The sequence below is a fragment of the Bos indicus x Bos taurus genome, chromosome 2, assembly GCF_003369695.1.
Source record: "Bos indicus x Bos taurus breed Angus x Brahman F1 hybrid chromosome 2, Bos_hybrid_MaternalHap_v2.0, whole genome shotgun sequence".
NCBI lineage: Eukaryota > Metazoa > Chordata > Mammalia > Artiodactyla > Bovidae > Bos > Bos indicus x Bos taurus.
In genome coordinates, this window is record NC_040077.1 from 83,109,356 (window position 1) to 83,127,699 (window position 18,344).

The window sequence follows — 18,344 nt, forward strand, 5'->3', positions numbered from 1 at the left end:
TGTGACACCTTGATGTTCACTTACTGACTTTGTAGCTACTTAGTTAACAATTTTGGAGAAGGCAATGGCACCCCACTCCAGTACTCTTGCTTGAAAAATCCCATGGACGGAGGAGCCTGGTGGGCTGCAGTCCATGGAGTCGCTAAGAGTCAGACACGACTGAGCGACTTCACTTTCACTTTTCACTTTCATGCTTTGGAGAAGGAAATGGCAACCCACTCCAGTGTTCTTGCCTGGAGAATCCCAGGGACAGAAGAGCCTGGTAGGCTGCCATCTCTGGGGTCACACAGAGTCGGACACGACTGAAGCGACTTAGCAGCAGCAGCAGCAACAGTTAACAACTTTATATATAGTTAACAATTTCTTATATAAAATTTGCTGTATTTATGAGCAGTCTTTTATGTTTTCTGAGTGGTCATTGATTGATACTGAAATTGATATTAGGGGTTCCAGGAAAAAGATTCTCAAAGATAAGATTTTGATATATTAATTTTGCCATGTCCTTGAATCTGAATGTAGTGCTGATCTCTTCAACAATGGAAAATGGGGTGCTAATAATCCAAATCATTTGTTGGCATCATAATTAATCAAATTATTACCTGGAGTTAATACTGAAAAAATATCTACAGAAATAAGTGTTTGGGAACCAAGTTGCTGCTACAGTTTACTATTAGCACAGTAATTACAGTTACACATACTGTTGTGTGGATTGGATTCCTCTGAGTACAGTATAATACTTATATGCAGAAGGTGACAAGTTCATGTCTTTAAATTCTCATCTCTGTGATGGTCAAACAATAAGGAAGTGTCTAAGGCAGCCATTAAAAATTGTTTATTTCTTGTAGCTGCAAGGTCAATACCACTGAAAATCAAATACAGAATTAAATTGTGCCAGGTACATGATTACAGTGTGAGTTTTCATAGCCTTACCAAGTGTCTCATGTGAGAAGGTTAAAGCACTGAGTGGAAGGAGTGGAAGTCTGACTCAGACACACTATTAATCATGTAATCTGAGCAGTTTGTCATCCTCTTCCTGAAGGGATGAGCCTTTCTGTTCTTGTGCTTACCAAAATCACCTGAGAAAGCCGACTTAAGAGGAAATGCAACATTACAAGCCAAATATACTCCAATATAAAATGAAAACTTAAAAAAAAAAAAAAGTCATTATCTTCCAGGCATTTCCAGGCATTTTTTGTTTGCAACAGACCAGTAAAAATGGTGAGAATTCCCATGCTCTAGGGATAATAATTACAGAAACTGATCTGGTAAAAAAAAATTACTATACATCAAAAAAATTGTAAGATTTTTCTAATTTATATCAACAAAAATCAGGTGGCCAACAGGTACATGAAAAGATCCTCAACATCACGAATTTTTAAAGAAATGCAAATCAAAAGTACAGTGAGGTATCACCTCACACAAGTCAGAATGGCCATCATTAAAAAGTCTACAATAATAAATGCTGAAGTTCAGTTCAATTCAGTCACTCAGTTGTGTCCGACTCTTTGTGACCCACGGATTGCAGCATGCCAGGCTTCCCTGTCCATCACCAACTCCTGGACCTTGCTCAGACTCATGTACATTGGGTCAGTGATGCCATCCAACCATCTCATCCTCTGTCAACCCCTTCTCTTCCTGCCTGCAATCTTTCCCAGCATCAAGGTCTTTGGAGATGGTATGGAGAAAAAGGAACCCTCTTACACAGCTGATGAATGCAAATTGGGCCACTACTATCACTACTATGGAGAACAGTATAGAGCTACCTTAAGAAACTCAAAATAGACTTACCATATGGTCTTGCAATCCCACTCCTGAGCACATATTAGAGAAAACTCAAATTCAAAAAGATATATGCACTATAGTGTTCATTGCAGGATTCCATCCTCCTCATTGACATCAAAGAACCTGTCTCAAAGATAGCATCCCCTACAGCTGACCTATAAAGGAGAAAAACCATAGACTGTTTCAAGAATGCAGGAATACCCTCAATAATGTATTTCTCAACACCTTAATGCAGGGAATGTCGGTGGACATTTTAGGAGGATGTACTTTAGGGATAGATGTATAGATCGCATATGATGGGCCCATTCCAACTCTCCTACTTTTGATGCATTTGGATTCCTTCCTCCATATTGTGCTGGGAAAGTTCTGACATTTCAATGTCATTAAACGTTGGCCTCTGCTGAGTTCACATTTCAGTCATCAAATCAAGTGATGTGTTAAAGGCAATTCCAAATGTCCAAACTAACACATAATAACCACTAGTCTCTAGTAAAGTGTGTAAAAGTGAAAGTCACTCAATCGTGTCTGACTCTTTGCAACCCCATGGTTTATACAGTCAATGGCATTCTCTAGGCCAGAATACTGGAGTGGGTAACTGTTCCCTTCTCCAGGGGATCTTCCCAACCCAGGGATCAAACCTAGTTCTCCTGCATTGCAGGCGGATTCTTTACCAGCTGAGCCACAAAGGAAGCCCCCAGTCTTTAGTAAGTGCACCCTAATTAATATATTTGGGCTCATATACCCTACCTCTTTGCACTAACACTCTCAGAATCTACTCTCTGGTATATTTCCAAAGTTTCTGCTGATAGGTACAACCTATATTCTTCCACTGGGTAATTAATATTAATATACAAACAAAACATATATAAATATATATAAATACATACATATAGACACATGCATGTATTCATATTTTATCATTATTTAATGCGTAAGCTATTTCCTTCCAGGTAATGGTGTGAGCCTGACCTCCAGAAACAACCTGAGATTTTATCCTAGTTAAAGGTCTACTGGCCACAAAGGGTAGTTGTTTTGGGGTTTTGAGGGGAATGGCTTACTTCTGCAGGGCATCTAAATTATGATATCACAAGGGTTTCAAGATAGGTAAGTTAATATTTGTAGACATTGCAGGTCAGCCTATTTCCATTAGCAATGAAAGCCCACAGTGACTTTGGGTTCCATATTTTTAGTTTAATATGGACGTAAACAGATGTCCCCATTTAAAGTTTTTGAATCTCATTATTTTTCACTATCGCTCTAACTTTCACATAGAAACATGATGAAACTCTGACTTCAACCCCCTCAATTTAATTTTGTATTTCATTTTAACATCAGCCCTATGACTGCTGAAATAAGAGATTCTTTTAAGGCAGTCACAGAAACTCCCTGGTTTTCAGATCTTATCTTGAGCTGAGCATTAAATTAACTGCATATGTCATTTTTTTTTTTTCTAAGAGCCCCGTTCACTAGAGGAGATTCCATTCACACCAGAGGACCTGTTGTCACTATTCTGACATAACAGTCAAGTGCAGCTGTTGCTTTGTATCCCGAGGTAGTTGCTTCAGTAGGTAATTCATCAAAATCAAACATAGGTAATAGATTGATTAATTGTGATGCCACTGCATGCCAAGGATTATTATCATCTTATTTCCCATTTACAAAGAGCTCAGCATTTCACTGAAGACTAATGACACAACTAAACCAACTTCAGAATCTCATCTTTGTACACATTTTCTTGGACGATTCCTGATACCAATTCTGTATTAGTCAAGGTCTCTGGGGTTGCACAGAGTCGGACATGACTGAAGCAACTTAGCAGCAGAAGCAGCTGGTGGCTCAGACAGTAAAGAATCCACTTGCCAATGCAGGTGACCTGGGATCAATCCCTGGATAGGAAAGATCCCCTGGAGAAGGGAATGGCAATCCACTCCAGTATTCTTGCCTGGAGAATTCCATGGTCAGAGAAGCCTAGAGGGCTACAGTCCATGGGGTCACAAAGGGTTTCACTCTCAGTCAGTAAACAAGAAGAACACAGGAATTTCAATAGGAAAAAAAAAAAGACTAATGTAAAGAATATGGGCTTCTGAAGTGGCACTAGTGGTAAGGAAAGGCCTACCAATTCAGGAGAGGAGACCTAAGAGATGTGGGTTTGATCCCTGGGTCAGGAAGATCCACTGGAGGAGGGCATGGCAACCTACTCTAGTATTCTTGCCTGGAGAATCCCATGGACTGTGAAGCCTGGCAGGCTACAGCCCATAGGGCTGGACATAGTCTCACACAACTGAAGCAACTTAGCAAAGACACCTTAAAGAATACATTAACTATTAATCCCTAATAGAGATTAACTGCTAAGGGGCTAAGAGAATTCCAAAGAATGCAAAAATTGCAGATATAGAGAGCAGTCACTGCCTCAGAGACTGAGGCAGAGAACCAAAGGGAGAAACAAATTTTCAAGAGAGCCCACTAAGTCTAAAATTTAGACCCCATTATTGAAAGTGTGGCTGTGATACTGTATATGATGGATAAATTCATTGAGATCATGTACTCTGAGTTCAACAAAGAGGAAACTTCCTATTGGGGAGGAGAATTTACTAGACACTGGCCCCTAGAATTTTCCTGAGACTTTGTTGTGAAGCTACCAGAGAGGTCCTGTTAAAACTCCAGAGAAAATTTCCCCCTTATTGTGCCTGTAAAACTCAGCAAGAAGCCATTGAGAAACTAGCAGACTTCACTAAGGAACCACTTTCCGAGTCTCTACAGATAGCTGCTTGGAGGTGAGAATCATAGGATGATTCAGAAGACCCTGGATGTCATATGTCACCAGAGCAAGGAGGAGAGAGCTCACTGGAACCAGGAAGAGAAAGCTTTTCACCCTGTAGCATTCCTTTTGCCCCCACTAAGCTTATGAGCTTAACATTGTGCCTGCTGACAAGGAAGAAAGGTTTACAGGGTCCAGCCCTACTATAACAGAGCATGGCAAAGATGAATGAATGGATAATCTCAGAGATAATACATTGATTACTGCCGATTCATCAAGTAAAGAATTTTGAAGAGCTGAGGTCCTGCCTGAAGGCAAAGAAAATATGAAATGGACAATGGAAAAGGAAGTTATTAACTAAGGCTGCACAACCAGCTACAGAATTGAGGACTGCTATAGCTACATTTGGGCTTTTCTAAAGTGGCCCTTATGATAAAGAACCCATTTGCCAGTGCATAAGAGATGTGGGTTTGATCCCTGGATCAAGAAGATTCCACTGGAGGAGGGCATGGCAACCCACTCCAGTATTCTTGCCTGGGGAATCCCATGGACAGAGGAGCCTGGAGGGCTAAAGTCCATAGGGTCGCACAAAGTCAGACACAACTGAAGCAACTTAGCACACATGCATAGCTACATATAATTTATTTTTTGGTTGATGTGCATGCATGTGTGTGTATATATGTATATGTGTGTGTGTATATGTGTATAGGTATGTATTTGTGTGTATTAGTTTTCTTTCTTCTTTTTCCATTTTCCCTTAATATATTTTGTTGACAGCTGAATTTTGTTTATAGATTTTTCCAAAGCTTACAGTAAAGACTCATGATGTTTTTCTCTGAGATACCAGCACCAGGCAGCTGGTATTCCCTCTTTAGTTTCATCTCCATGGAGCCACTCCTCCAAGCTTCTAAGTTTCTAAGGTCCAAAATCAGTTCATTTTGAATTACTCAAAAGGAAAATCTCCTGGGTGTCTCTGACTTAGGTGAATGTGCTTAAAAGATGCTTGCCTCCTGGCCTGGAAGAAGCAAAACAATCATGTAGCCAAAGTCCAATAGAAAAGGTCTGGCCTCTACGACCTGAGGCCCTCAGTCCAATAGCTATAAGAAACTAACCCAGTCCAATCTAAATGTGCTTGAAGAGTTCCAAATGTGAAGGCCATCATCCCAGCACCTGATTGCAGCCTTGTGAGACCTGAGCAGAGGACTCAGTCAAGCCACGTCGTAAATCCTAACTGACAGAAATTGTGAAATAATGAAAGCGTGTGGTTTTAAGCCACTACATTTGTCATAGTTTGTTATATGGTGATGGAAAACAAATACATTTTCCTAGGTTTGATAGTTACATTCATGGTTACAATGTTCATCAATTGCTATCTTTGCAGTATTTTCCTGTGTCCTTGCTTTTTTTTTGCTGTTGTTAACAACTTTACACCTAGTTAACTATTCCCTATATGAAATCTTCTCTTCAGTTAAATGTTAATTTTGTCTCCTGAACTGACTGATAATAGGATTTCCTTACTTCTTGAAAGGCTCCAGTAATTGCCCATTCAATAAATGTATTGAATTTATGGGCTGTCCTCTACCAAAAATCATGTACTTTTGAATGCATTACCTGTCATTTTTATAGAATTATAGTCAATACATTTTTATGTTTTACATGCTATAGATATCTTCTTATGTGCATGTGGGCATGTTCACTGTGTGTAAAGAGTGTCTGAGAGAAATAATTAGATACAAAATAACAAAACTCTTTCTCAAGGTCTAAGTAGAATGTTATGTGTTAATAATATTAATATGTTAAAAACAATTGACATATTAAATAATAATGTCAATTATTCCATTTTAATTATTCCTTATCAAATAATTTTACAACAGGAAAATTTGTTTCAGTGCAGTTTGGTTCAGATTCAGAAGCTTAGATAAGGGGGAAAGCTTAATAAAGGGTAACTGGACCACTTTCTCATACGCAAAAGCAAACTCGAAATGGATGAAAGCCTTAAATGTAAGACCTGAAACTATAAAACTCCTGGAAGAAAACATGGGCAGTATGCTCTTTGACATCCATCTTAGCAATATTTTTCTTTTGTTGGATGTGTCTCCTAACGCACTTTCCTAAGTCAAGGGCCACAAAAATTAACAAGTAGGGAAACATCAAACTAAAAGGCTTTTGCACAGTGAGGAAAATTATCAATAAACCAAAAGGCAGTCTACTGAGTGGTAGAAGCTATTTGCAAATGATTTACCCAATAAAGGGTTAATATATGAATTATGGCTTTTCTGGTAGCTCTGTGGTAAAGACTCTGTCTTCCACCAGGGGACGCTGGTTTGTTTCCTGGGTTGAAAAATTCAATGGAGAAGGAAAAGGCAACCCAGTCCAGGATTCTTGCCTGGGAAAATCCATGGGGAGAGGAGCCTGGCAGGCCACATTCCATGAGGTCACAAAGAGTCAGACACATCTTAGTAACTAAACAACAAAGCAGCAACAAAATGTACAAATATGTATTTAGTAACTAAACAACAAAGCAGCAACAAAATATGTAAAAACCCCACACAATTCAATATGAAAAACCCAAACAATCTGAATAAAACTCTGCAAAGGACCTGCATAGACATTTTTCCAAAGAAGACACAGATGACCAACAGGCAAGTGAAAAAATGCTCAACAACACTAATCATCAGGAAAATGCAAATCAAAAACAACAATGAGATACCACTTTACATCTGTCAGAATGAAAGTGTTAATTGCTCAGTCATGTCTGACTGCTTGCAGCCCCATGGAATGCAGCCTGCCAGGCTCCTCTGCTCATGGAATTCTCCTGGTAAGAATATCAGAGTGGGTTGCCATTTCCTTCTCCAGAGGATCTTCCCTACCAAGGGATTGAACCCACATCTCTTAAGTCTCCTTCATTGGCAGGCATGATCTTTACCTCTAGAACCACCTGGGAAGCCCTCTATCAGACTGGCTGTCACCAAAAGAAATAACATGTTACCAGGTATATTCAGTTCAGTTCAGTCACTCAGTCATGTCTGAGTCTTTGCAACCCAATGGACTGCAGCATACCAGACATCCCTGTCTATTACTAACTCCTGGAGTTTACTCAAACTCATGTCCATTGAGTCTGTGATGCCATCCAACCTTCGATCTTTCCCAGCGTCAAGGCCTTTTCCAGTGAGTCAGTTCTTCACATCAGGTGGCCAAAGTATTGGAGCTTCAGCTTCAGCACCAGTCCTTCCAATAAACATTCAGGACTGATTTCCTTTAGGATGGACTGGTGGGATCTCCTTGCAGTCCAAGAGACTCTCAAGAGTCTTATCCAACACCACACTTCAGAAGCAACAATTCTTCGGCACCCAGATTTCTTTATAGTCCAGCTCTCACATCCATACATGACTACTGGAAAAACCATAGCTTTGACTAGACAGACCTTTGTCGGCAAAGTAATGTCTCTGTTTTTTAATATGCTGCCTAGGTTGGTCATAACTTTCCTCCCAAGGAGCAAGCATTATTTAATTTCATGGCTGCAGTCACCATCTGCAGTGATTTTGGAGTCCCCCAATATAAAGTCTGTCACTGTTTTCGTTGCTTCCCTACCTATTTGCCATGAAGTGATGGGACCAGATGCCATGATCTTAGTTTTCTGAATGTTGACTTTTAAGCCAACTTTTTCACTTTCCTCTTTCACGTTCATCAAGTGGCTCTTTTGTTCCTCTTCACTTTCTGCCTTAAGGGTGGTGTCATCTGCATATCTGTGGTTACTGATATTTCTCCCTGCAATCTTGATTCCAGCTTGTGCTTCTTCCAGCCCAGCATTTCTCATGATGTACTCTTGCATATAAGTTAAATAAGCAGGGTGACAATATACAGCCTTGATGTACTTCTTTTCTGATTTGGAACCAGTCTGTTGTTCCATGTCCAGTTCTAACTTTTGCTTCCTGATCTGCATACAGATTTCTCAGGAGGAAATGGATGTGGAGGATAGGAATGTGGAGGAAAGGAAACCCTCATTCCCTGTTGGTAGGAATGTAAATTGGTGCAGCCAATTTAAATTGAGGTGGAGAGTGATGGCCAGCTGGTTCTGGAATCTTAGAAGGGGACAAGGGTTGCAGAGAGATAATCTGAAAGTGATGAAATAACTGAAAACTAAAGTCAGCTGCTTCTCTAGGAGGAAACTCCCTCTGCTGGGCTGAAGAAGCACTAGTGAGGTAACACAGACAGAAACAGAAAGTGCACAGGTGGACCACAGGAAGCAAATCAGCAGTCCCTTCTTCTTCCCTCAGTTAGCAGTCTCTCCCTAACGGCCTTTGGGCAAAGACTGATAGGGGGACCACTGTTAAAGAAGAAATGGGTTTTCTATATTCCCAGCCCAAGCATCACAAGGCAGAATATGGTTTGTTGAGTTTGGAGCTGAACGGCAATCATGAAATACCCAAAGCAGAAGCCTCACAGAATCTGTTGCAGCTCTATTTTAGAACCAGTATCCAGTATAGCATTCTTGGGGCTTCCCTGGTGGCTCAGCAGTGATGAATTTGCCTGCAATGCATGCAACACAAGAAATGCTGGCTCAATCCCTGGATCAGAAGATTCCCTGGAAGAGGGCATAACAACTCACTTCAGTATAACTGCCCCAGGAATAACATGGACAAAGAGCCTGGTGGGCTACAGTCCATAGGGTCGCACAGATTCTGACATGACTGAAGCAACTGAGCATGCATGCACACATAGCATTCTTATAGATATTACATGAAATAAAATTTTTGAGCTTGTAATCTGGGCTTTAGAGTTATGTCCATATGTGTGCTTTTAATTATAATGCATAAGAAAAAGTATATTTACATTTATATTTTAGTTATAGATCTTGGCTTACAGAGAAACAAAAATGATTCTGGACAACTCAAGCAAAAAGAATGACTGGATAGATATGGAATAGCACACATAACTTGAGAAACTTAGCAATCAAAAAGAGAGGCAGAAACCAAGAATGTTTTGCCAAAATGATAAGTGAAATGCAACACAGAAAAAATGGTAAACAATCATCATTGTTATGTAAATTTCACAATTATTTTTTAAAGGCTAACAACATTAACAATCAGAAGTTCATACCTTTATATTGCAAAAAAATGTTCAGGTAAAATTGCCATTTTCTTGGTATATATAACTTGGAAGAAGTCATACTAGTTTTGCAAATGTATGTATATTATATATGTCACTTACTATAAATGACATAAGGTAAATTTATTTTGTTATTTACTAATACAGGGTAGTTATTAGGTTGGTGTGAAAGTAACTGCATTTTTTATATTGTTGAAATTTACAATTTGATATTTGAATACATTCTTAATAAGTGTGGTTACGTTATACATCCTTTTAATGTGCAGTTCTCGCTTCATGTTTTTTATTTTTTTTTCTAATGTCTTATTACTTGCTGTTTATTTTATATTTTTTTAGACTATGGAAATGATGTTAGACAAAAAGGAAATTCAAGCAATTTTCTTATTTGAGTTCAAAATGAGTCATAATGTACCAGAGACAGCTTACATCAACAAGGCATTTGACTCAGAAATTGCCAACAAATGGACAGTGCAGTGGTGGCTCAAGAAGTTTTGCAAAGGAGACAAAAGCCTTGAAAATGAGAACCACAGTGACTGGCCATAGAGATTTGACAATAGCCAATTAAGAGCCATCACTGAAGCTGATCCTCTTACAGCTACATGAAAAGTTGCTGAAGAACTGAATCTCGACCATTCTATGGGTTTTCAGCATTTGAAGCAACTTGGAAAAGTGAAAAAACTCAATAAGTGGGTGCCTCATGAGCTGACTAAAAAAAAAAAAAAAGCCCATCATTTTGAAGTGTAGTTTCTCATTCTACTGCAAAGCAGGATGCAGAAAGTGCTTTCCAAGAGTTCATTGAATTTGAAGCTTAACTTTTCATGTTACAGGAATAAACAAATGTATTTCTCACTGGCAAAAATGTGTTGACTGTAATAGTTCCTATTATGATTAATAAAGATCTGTTTGAGTCTAGTTATGTTTTAAAATTCACAGTCCAAAACCACAATTATATTTGCACCAACGTAAGAGTACAGAGTAGTTTTTACTATACTTAAGGAATATTTTAGCTTGCTCACCTCTTGACTTTCATCTATTACCCAACATAATGCAATTAAAAATAGTACCTATTATTGATCTCTTTGTATCAATTACATGATTTTGAAGCAGAGTTCAAAGGAAATAATAAAAAATAATTAATCTAGCATATTTTGGGTGCTTGACCACAAGTGCTATAATCTAATTTTATTCTAAAAGTCATATAGTTCAATTCAGTTCAGTTCAGTCGCTCAGTCATGTCCAACTCTTTGTGACCCCATGAATCGCAGCATGCCAGGCCTCCCTGTCCATCACCAGCTCCCGGAGTTCACTCAAACTCATGTCCATAGCGTTGGTGATGCCATCCAGCCATCTCATCCTCTGTCGTCCCCTTCTCCTCCTGCCCCCAATCCCTCCCAGCATCAGAGTCTTTTCCAATGAGTCAACTCTTCGCATGAGGTGGCCAAAGTACTGGAGTTTCAGCTTTAGCATCAGTCCTTCCAAAGCACACCCAGGACTGATCTCCTTTAGGATGGATTGGTTGGATCTCTCTGCAGTCCAAGGGACTCTCAGGAGTCTTCTCCAACACCACAGTTCATGTACTTAACTTGACATAAAAACATGCAGTTAACTAAAAATGGAATATACAATTTAATATCAAAAGGAGACTCAGACACACATTTAATTATATTTTTGACCAGTGAGAAATAAACTTAAATTGTATATCATAACCTGAAGTTGTTAAGGGATTTAAGAGCTTATTTACTGATCTCCTGAAAATGTAAAGTAGAAGGATACAAGGATGCAGCACAAGATAAAGAGATAATCAATATAATCCTGTCTCACATAAAATTAAATATTTAACTCAAAATACTAATTATTAATGAAAATATTTTAATTCACTCAGCTTTTCAAAATCAAGCAGTGATGTATAAGGCAGTACTAAAATCAGATCAGTATGACCAACAACTAAAATTCTGCTTTACATTCATTTCATGCCATAAATTGTGTTTTACACTATCAACTTAATTGCAGAAAGATATAAAGGTATTTTGAAGCCTTGCAGGATGTCTCCAAAGTAGGATATTCATTTCATCAAAGCTATAATGAATACATTGGCAAAAAATCATTGCTGCAAAGCTCAAAATAATCTATAGTTTCAGAAAATGGTGACTCCATTTTTTGTGTGTATTTAAATCATAATACTGATAAGAAGCTTGCTTTAATGTATTATTGCAGTTTAGGGAGGGACATAATGGTTTTCATCTTATAACATTCATTTTATGAAGCTAGGTATTTTTATCACATTAATTAAATCATTAATTATGTATTTCTAGAAGAAGATAGAGAGGTATATAACATGGACAATTATCTCAGTAGCCAATTGCTTAGTTGAACTGACAACCTTTATTTAATTTCCCTTACTATAACTTCTATTTCCCAAAAATTAATGTGAAGTAAACAATAGGGTTAAAGAAGAATTGAGAAAGCAAAAAGATATTTTAAATGTGAATAAAGATTATTTTGAAATTTATAATTACATACTTTTTTCTTGATTTTTAAAAAATGTTTTATTGAATACGAAGACGGGACTATTTATATTAAGTCATATCACTTGTTTTCAGAGTAGACATATAAAAGACAAATTTGGAAGCACTTATTTGGTAGTTAAATTGTGAAGCAAGATTGCCGGGAGAAATAGCCATAGCCTCAGATGTTCAGATGACACCACCCATATGGCAGAAAGAGAAGGAGAACTAAAGAGCCTCTTGATGAAAGTGAAAGAGGAGAGTGAAAAAGTTCGTTTAAAACTTGACATTCAAAAAATGAAGATGATGGCCAGCGATCCCATCACTTCATGGCAAATAGATGGGGAAACAATGGAAACAGTGACAGACTTTATTTTCTTGGGCTCCAAAATCACTACAGATGGTGACTGCAGCCATGAAATTAAAAGATGCTTGCTCCTTGGAAGAAAAACTATGACGAACCTAGACAGCATATCAAAAAGCAGAGACATTACTTTGCCAACAAAAATCCATCTCTCTAGTCAAAGCTTTGGTTTTTTCAGTAGTCATGTATGGATGTGAGAGTTGGACTATAACGAAAGCTGAGCACCAAAGAAGTGATGCTTTTGAACTGTGGTATTGGAGAAGAACTCTTGAGAGTCCCTTGGACTGGAAGGACATCAAACCCGTCAATCCTAAAGGAAATCAGTCCTGAATGTTCATTGGAAGGACTGATGCTGAAGCTGAAACTCCAATACTTTGGCCACCTGATGTGAAAAACTGACTCATTGGAAAAGACCCTTATGCTAGGAAAGATTGAAAGCAGGAGGAGAAGGGGATGACAGAGAATGAGATGGTTGGATGGCATCACCAACTCAATGGACGTGAGTTTGAGCAAGCTCCAGGTGTTGGTGATGGACAGGGAAGCCTGGCATGCTGCAGTCCATGGGGTCACAAAGAGTCAGACACGACTGAGCGACTGAACTGAACTGAACTGATAAAACAGCAGAAATCTTTTGTCTGTATTTTTCACTATGTGTCCAAAAGACTTAATATAGTCTCTGACATATAATGGGTACACAATTCCTAGTTGACTGAATAAATAATTTATGATTGAGGAAATGTAAGCAGAAGTCAAACAATGAAAGGTTATCTAAGCAATAATAATGCTTTTGTAATTGATTATAAAAACAAGCAAAAGTCAATGAGGGAACTGAAAAACAGAAATGGTGAACTTAGATTGGGTGTTTTAAGAAAATTACCTTCACAACTAGGTGAAAAATGGAATCAGCAGTTAAATAAAATGAATATAAGTAATAAAAAAATAAGGGATATATCAATTAGAATTCTGTGAAGAATGGATTAATAGTAGAAGTAAAATTGGAAATTAGTGCAAAAAAAGAATCACAATATACCCATGAAATGTCACCTGAAGCTTTTGTAATTGTTCATATGTGGTGATTTGGAGGGAGAGGTAGATTGTTCGCTTGTGGCTTGAAGAAATAGTTGATTAGTGCTGTCATTTGATGAAATGGTTATGATTGGAGGAATACCAGCTTGGTAGAAAGATGGTATATTGCATTTTGGACACAGTATGAAAGCCCCTTTATACACCTACATGACAGTGTCCTTGTGGATACTTGCATATAGTGATTTTAATCTCAGAGTAATGCAGCATTGGATATCTAGATTTGATGATGTTAATATATCAATGCTTGCTGAAACCACAAGAATGGATGATATAGGGGTGTTGCAACTTTCATTCCATTCTCTCAACATTTCTGTTTCTTCCCATTCATAGGGAACACTCCTGCCTACAACTCAAACTGTCAGCTCATACCCCTCCCAAGCTCCTCATTTTTTGGAACCCTAAACCTCCATTAGTTTATGTTTAGTGTTAGGTGGGGTTACAGTGCTTGCAGATTAGAACACAGATGTTCTCTGTTCTTCATGTTTCTGCTGTTGACAAAGACATTCAGTCAGAGAAGGCAATGGCACCCCACTCCAGTACTCTTGCCTGGAAAATCCCATGGATGGAGGAGCCTGGTAGGCTGCAGTCCATGGGGTCGCTAAGAGTCGGACATGACTGAGCGACTTCATTTTCACTTTCCACTTTCATGCATTGGAGAAGGAAATGGCAACCCACTCCAGTGTTCTTGCCTGGAGAATCCCAGGGACGGAGAAGCCTGGTAGGCTGCCATCCATGGGGTCACACAGAGTCAGACACGACTGAGGCGACTTAGCAGCAGCAGCAGCAGCAGCAAGACATTCAGTTGGGCCCAAGTCACACAGTTCAGTATAAAACTCCAACTTGAAGAGCCACCAGGAGCTGGCCAAGATGTTAATAAAACAACACTGCATTTATCATTATACCATCAAATATATACGTGTGTATATATATATATCTCTCCCATAGTAAAGTCACCTTAAAAAATCAAGAGGGGGTGGTGGCTTGTGGTCCCTCCTCTGTTGTTTCTCTCTTTCACTCAGGCCCATGGTGCCAGCAGGATGCACAAATGTCATGCAGTCATACTGCCAGTCATACTGCCAGGGAAGTCCATAGCTACCAGGGAGACCACAAATGGCATGATAAACAGCTCTAGAAAGCCCATTTTGGCACAGCCCTGAAGGACAACATTTTGGAGGCACTTCTCATACCAAAGAAATTGTGCTTAAAAAGTAGGGGTTGAAGTCAAAGAGCCAAATTCTGCCACCAAAAAGTGTATCAGGCTTCAGTTAAGAATGGCAAAAAAAAAAAAAAAATCACAGGCTTTGTACCCAATGATGGTTGTTTGAATTTTATTGAGGAAAGATGAAGCTTTGGTTGCTGGATTTGGTCACAATGGCCATGCTCTTGGTAACATTCCTAGAGTCCCCTTTAAGACTGTTGAAGTAGCCAAAGGCTCTCTTTTAGGCTTATACAAAGGTAGGAAGGAAAGACCAAGATCATAAGTTTTGATGATGAAAGCACAATAGTAATAAACTTTCATACCCCCCCCAAAAAAAAAGTCATGCGGGAGGAGTAAGAAAAACAGCAAAAACTTACCCCAAGTCCCTAAGTGATCAAAACCACCAATGAAAAAATATAGATTATTACATAGTGGATCCAAATTATGAGCTTTAAGTCAAAGAGATTGAAACAGGGAGTGCCACTGATTTTGGAAAGCTCAAGGCAATAGCCTCATCAATCCCCTTTATTACCAGGACACACACAACCTCACTGACACTATGCCTTGAAGCCATCATCATTAATCTCATTATGATGTTTACCCTATTTTTTTAAATGACAGGTCCTATATTTGTTTATACCCCTAGGCAGGTTTTCTAGACTGTTTTTCATCTCTTAAAATCCAAAATGGCTCATATTCATCTTTTTTGATCTTAATCCACACCTTTATCTGCTCCTGAAGTACACCCGCCCTCTGTCATCAATAAAATCATTTACATCTTCAATCTCTTACCAGAATACACTCCTTTTGTTCTGTCTTAAATCTGGCTTTCCCTTGGAGCTTAGACAAGTTAAACTACTTATTTATGTGCTGCTGCTGCTTCTGCTAAGTTGCTTCAGTCGTGTCCGACTCTGTGCAACCCCATAGACGGCAGCCCACCAGGCTCCACTGTCCCTGGGATTCTCCAGGCAAGAACACTGGAGTGGGTTTCCATTTCCTTCTCCAATGCATGAAAGTGGAAAGCGAAAGTGAAGTCGCTCAGTCGTGTCTGACCTTTGCGACCCCATGGACTGCAGCCTACCAGGCTGCTCTGTCCATGGGATTTGCCAGGCAAGAATACTGTGCACATGACCAATAAAGCCTAAATCTGGCTTTCAGACTCAAGCTTTCTTTAGAAGTGAGCCTGGAGTCATGCCTTACTGCCTCTCTTCTCAGAGCTCATTACTCAACTTCCCAACAGCATTCAGACTATTTATATTGTAACTCCATAGCCTTTAGCAAAACAAATACAATATGATATAAAACACTTCTTTGTTAAATTTCACTTCAAAATACCACTCCACTTTTGTCCTTATTATTCCACTATAAATACCACAAGAATCTCAAACACATTTTGCTTAAGAAAAGTTGTTCATATTTCCCACCGTCTTGGTCTCAGCAATTTATGTTATGTAGTTGTTCAAACAAAGAAATTATAGGAAATTTTATTTCCCTTTCCAGTCACCTGTCCACATTAAGTGAAGTCTTACCTACAAAATATATATGTGTGAGGTGATTTCCTAAATTTTGACTCTCTTTTCACACAAGTTTTGTGCAAGTCTTCCCATTCACCCTTCATATTACCAAAGTTGAACTCAATGTGTACACTTCTTTAGATTCACTTGGACTCCCTTGATGGCTCAGATAGTAAAGAATCCACCTGCAATGTGGGAGACCTGGGTTTGATCCCTGAGTTGGGAAGATTCCCTGGAGAAGAGCATGGCAATCCACTCCAGTATTATTCCTTGGAAAATCCCCATGGACAGAGGAGCCTGGTGGGCTACAGTCCATGAGGTCCAAAAGAGCTGGACATGACTGAGCAACTAAGTACATCAATTGGCCAAAGAGTTCTAATTTTTTGCTGATATCCCTGGTTCAGTATTAAAGAATCCACCTGCAATGCCGGAGATGCAGTTTCAATCCTTGGTTCAGGAAGATCCCCTGGAGGAAGGCATGGCAACCCACTCCAGTATTCTTACCAGGAAAATTCCATGGTCAGAGGGGTCTGTAGGGCTACGGTCTATGGCGTCACAAACAGTTAAATACAACTGAAACAACTGAGCACAGGAACACGATATTAACCACACTCTTATAGATGACAATGAGAAGATTTCTATTTCTTTGGAGAAACAGAGTTTCAACATCACTGTCATGAAGTGCCAGCCTTGCTGCAGTGCTTGCCTTGCTTGTAGAACACAGTATGACAGCTACTCCCATAATCATGGAAAAACTCAATACTGCCTGATCTCATGCTGTATACCACCCACCTCTTAACAAAATTCCACAGACTTCCTGGTCACTTGTGAAACATGAAATTCTAAAAGATATGCTTGGTATGTACACGAATGCACTGCTAGACTGCGCAGGTTACATAAGAGTGAGCTCAAGGTAGGCAGGGTGCTACTGGTTTTTCCCTTCTCGCTGACTGCTCTGTTGTCATGACTTGTGTTGTAGAAGCCACTACTGTTGTCAAGTGGATTCTAGCTCTCCTAGAAGCTACCAAAAATGGCTGAATGATGTGGCTTAAAATTGTATGGGTGTTAGCATCCAGAGGATGAACATTGAACAGTGAGTTACAGGGGATAAAAAGGAATTAGCTAATAAAATTCATTTCTTTTTTCCTCTGTGAGAACCTATTTTAGAACTCAGTATTTTAATATAGATTTTGATATAAGATTTTCTATTTTCATCAGATGGGACTGTGATCATAAGTTAACCAAGATATGCTCTTGGGCATCTGCTAGGAGGTCTTTCCTTAGGAGTCCTTGCAGAATCAAAAGCAAATTCTGACAATTGATGCTCAGGAAAAATAAACATGGTATATATTAGTTTCCTCTAGTTATACTCCAAGTGATGAAAATAATCATAAAACTAATGTGTGGATGCCAGAATTGTAGGTTTTAGGTCAGCATCACACAATTGTGTATATATATATATGTGTGTGTGTGTGTGTGTGTGTGTGTGTGTTTCCATCCATAACATCACTCCAGAGAAGTGCTTCACAAAGCACATCATTTCACAGAGAAGTCACAAATCCACTTTATAGAGTTGCAATGTATTGCATCTTCATATTCCCTATGCTTACACCACAGAGAAAGTCATGAGCATCATGTTATTGTTTTTTTAACCAGAAAATGATTATTTACAGGATAGTATACATTAGATACTATTTCAAAATACAGATGATTGAATAAATCAGTTAAAGGAGAAAATCAATACAGATGACTGAGGTTGTATGCATTGAGACATCAAAAGTTGTCCTTGAGATGTTTCTGTGAAAATAGGCTTCATTTGATTTTATCTTCTCTGTTCTAAGATCATACCATGGTTTATCACACTAACTGGCAATTTTGCTTTTGGTGGGGTACATAGCCAGAATAATTACATTTCATAGATGACTGAGTATAAAATAGTAACCTTTTCACACTAAATGAATTTACTAAAATTGGATACTCTCTGATGAAACATGCACCAAATCTACATTACAGAAAAATTTGAACTAAC

At 38.8% G+C, this 18,344-nt stretch overlaps 1 pseudogene; it reads left to right on the forward strand.

Annotated features, from left to right (window-relative positions):
* Positions 1 to 14,648: 14,648 nt before the first annotated feature.
* On the forward strand, positions 14,649 to 15,084 carry LOC113900314 (annotated as a pseudogene).
* Positions 15,085 to 18,344: the final 3,260 nt, after the last annotated feature.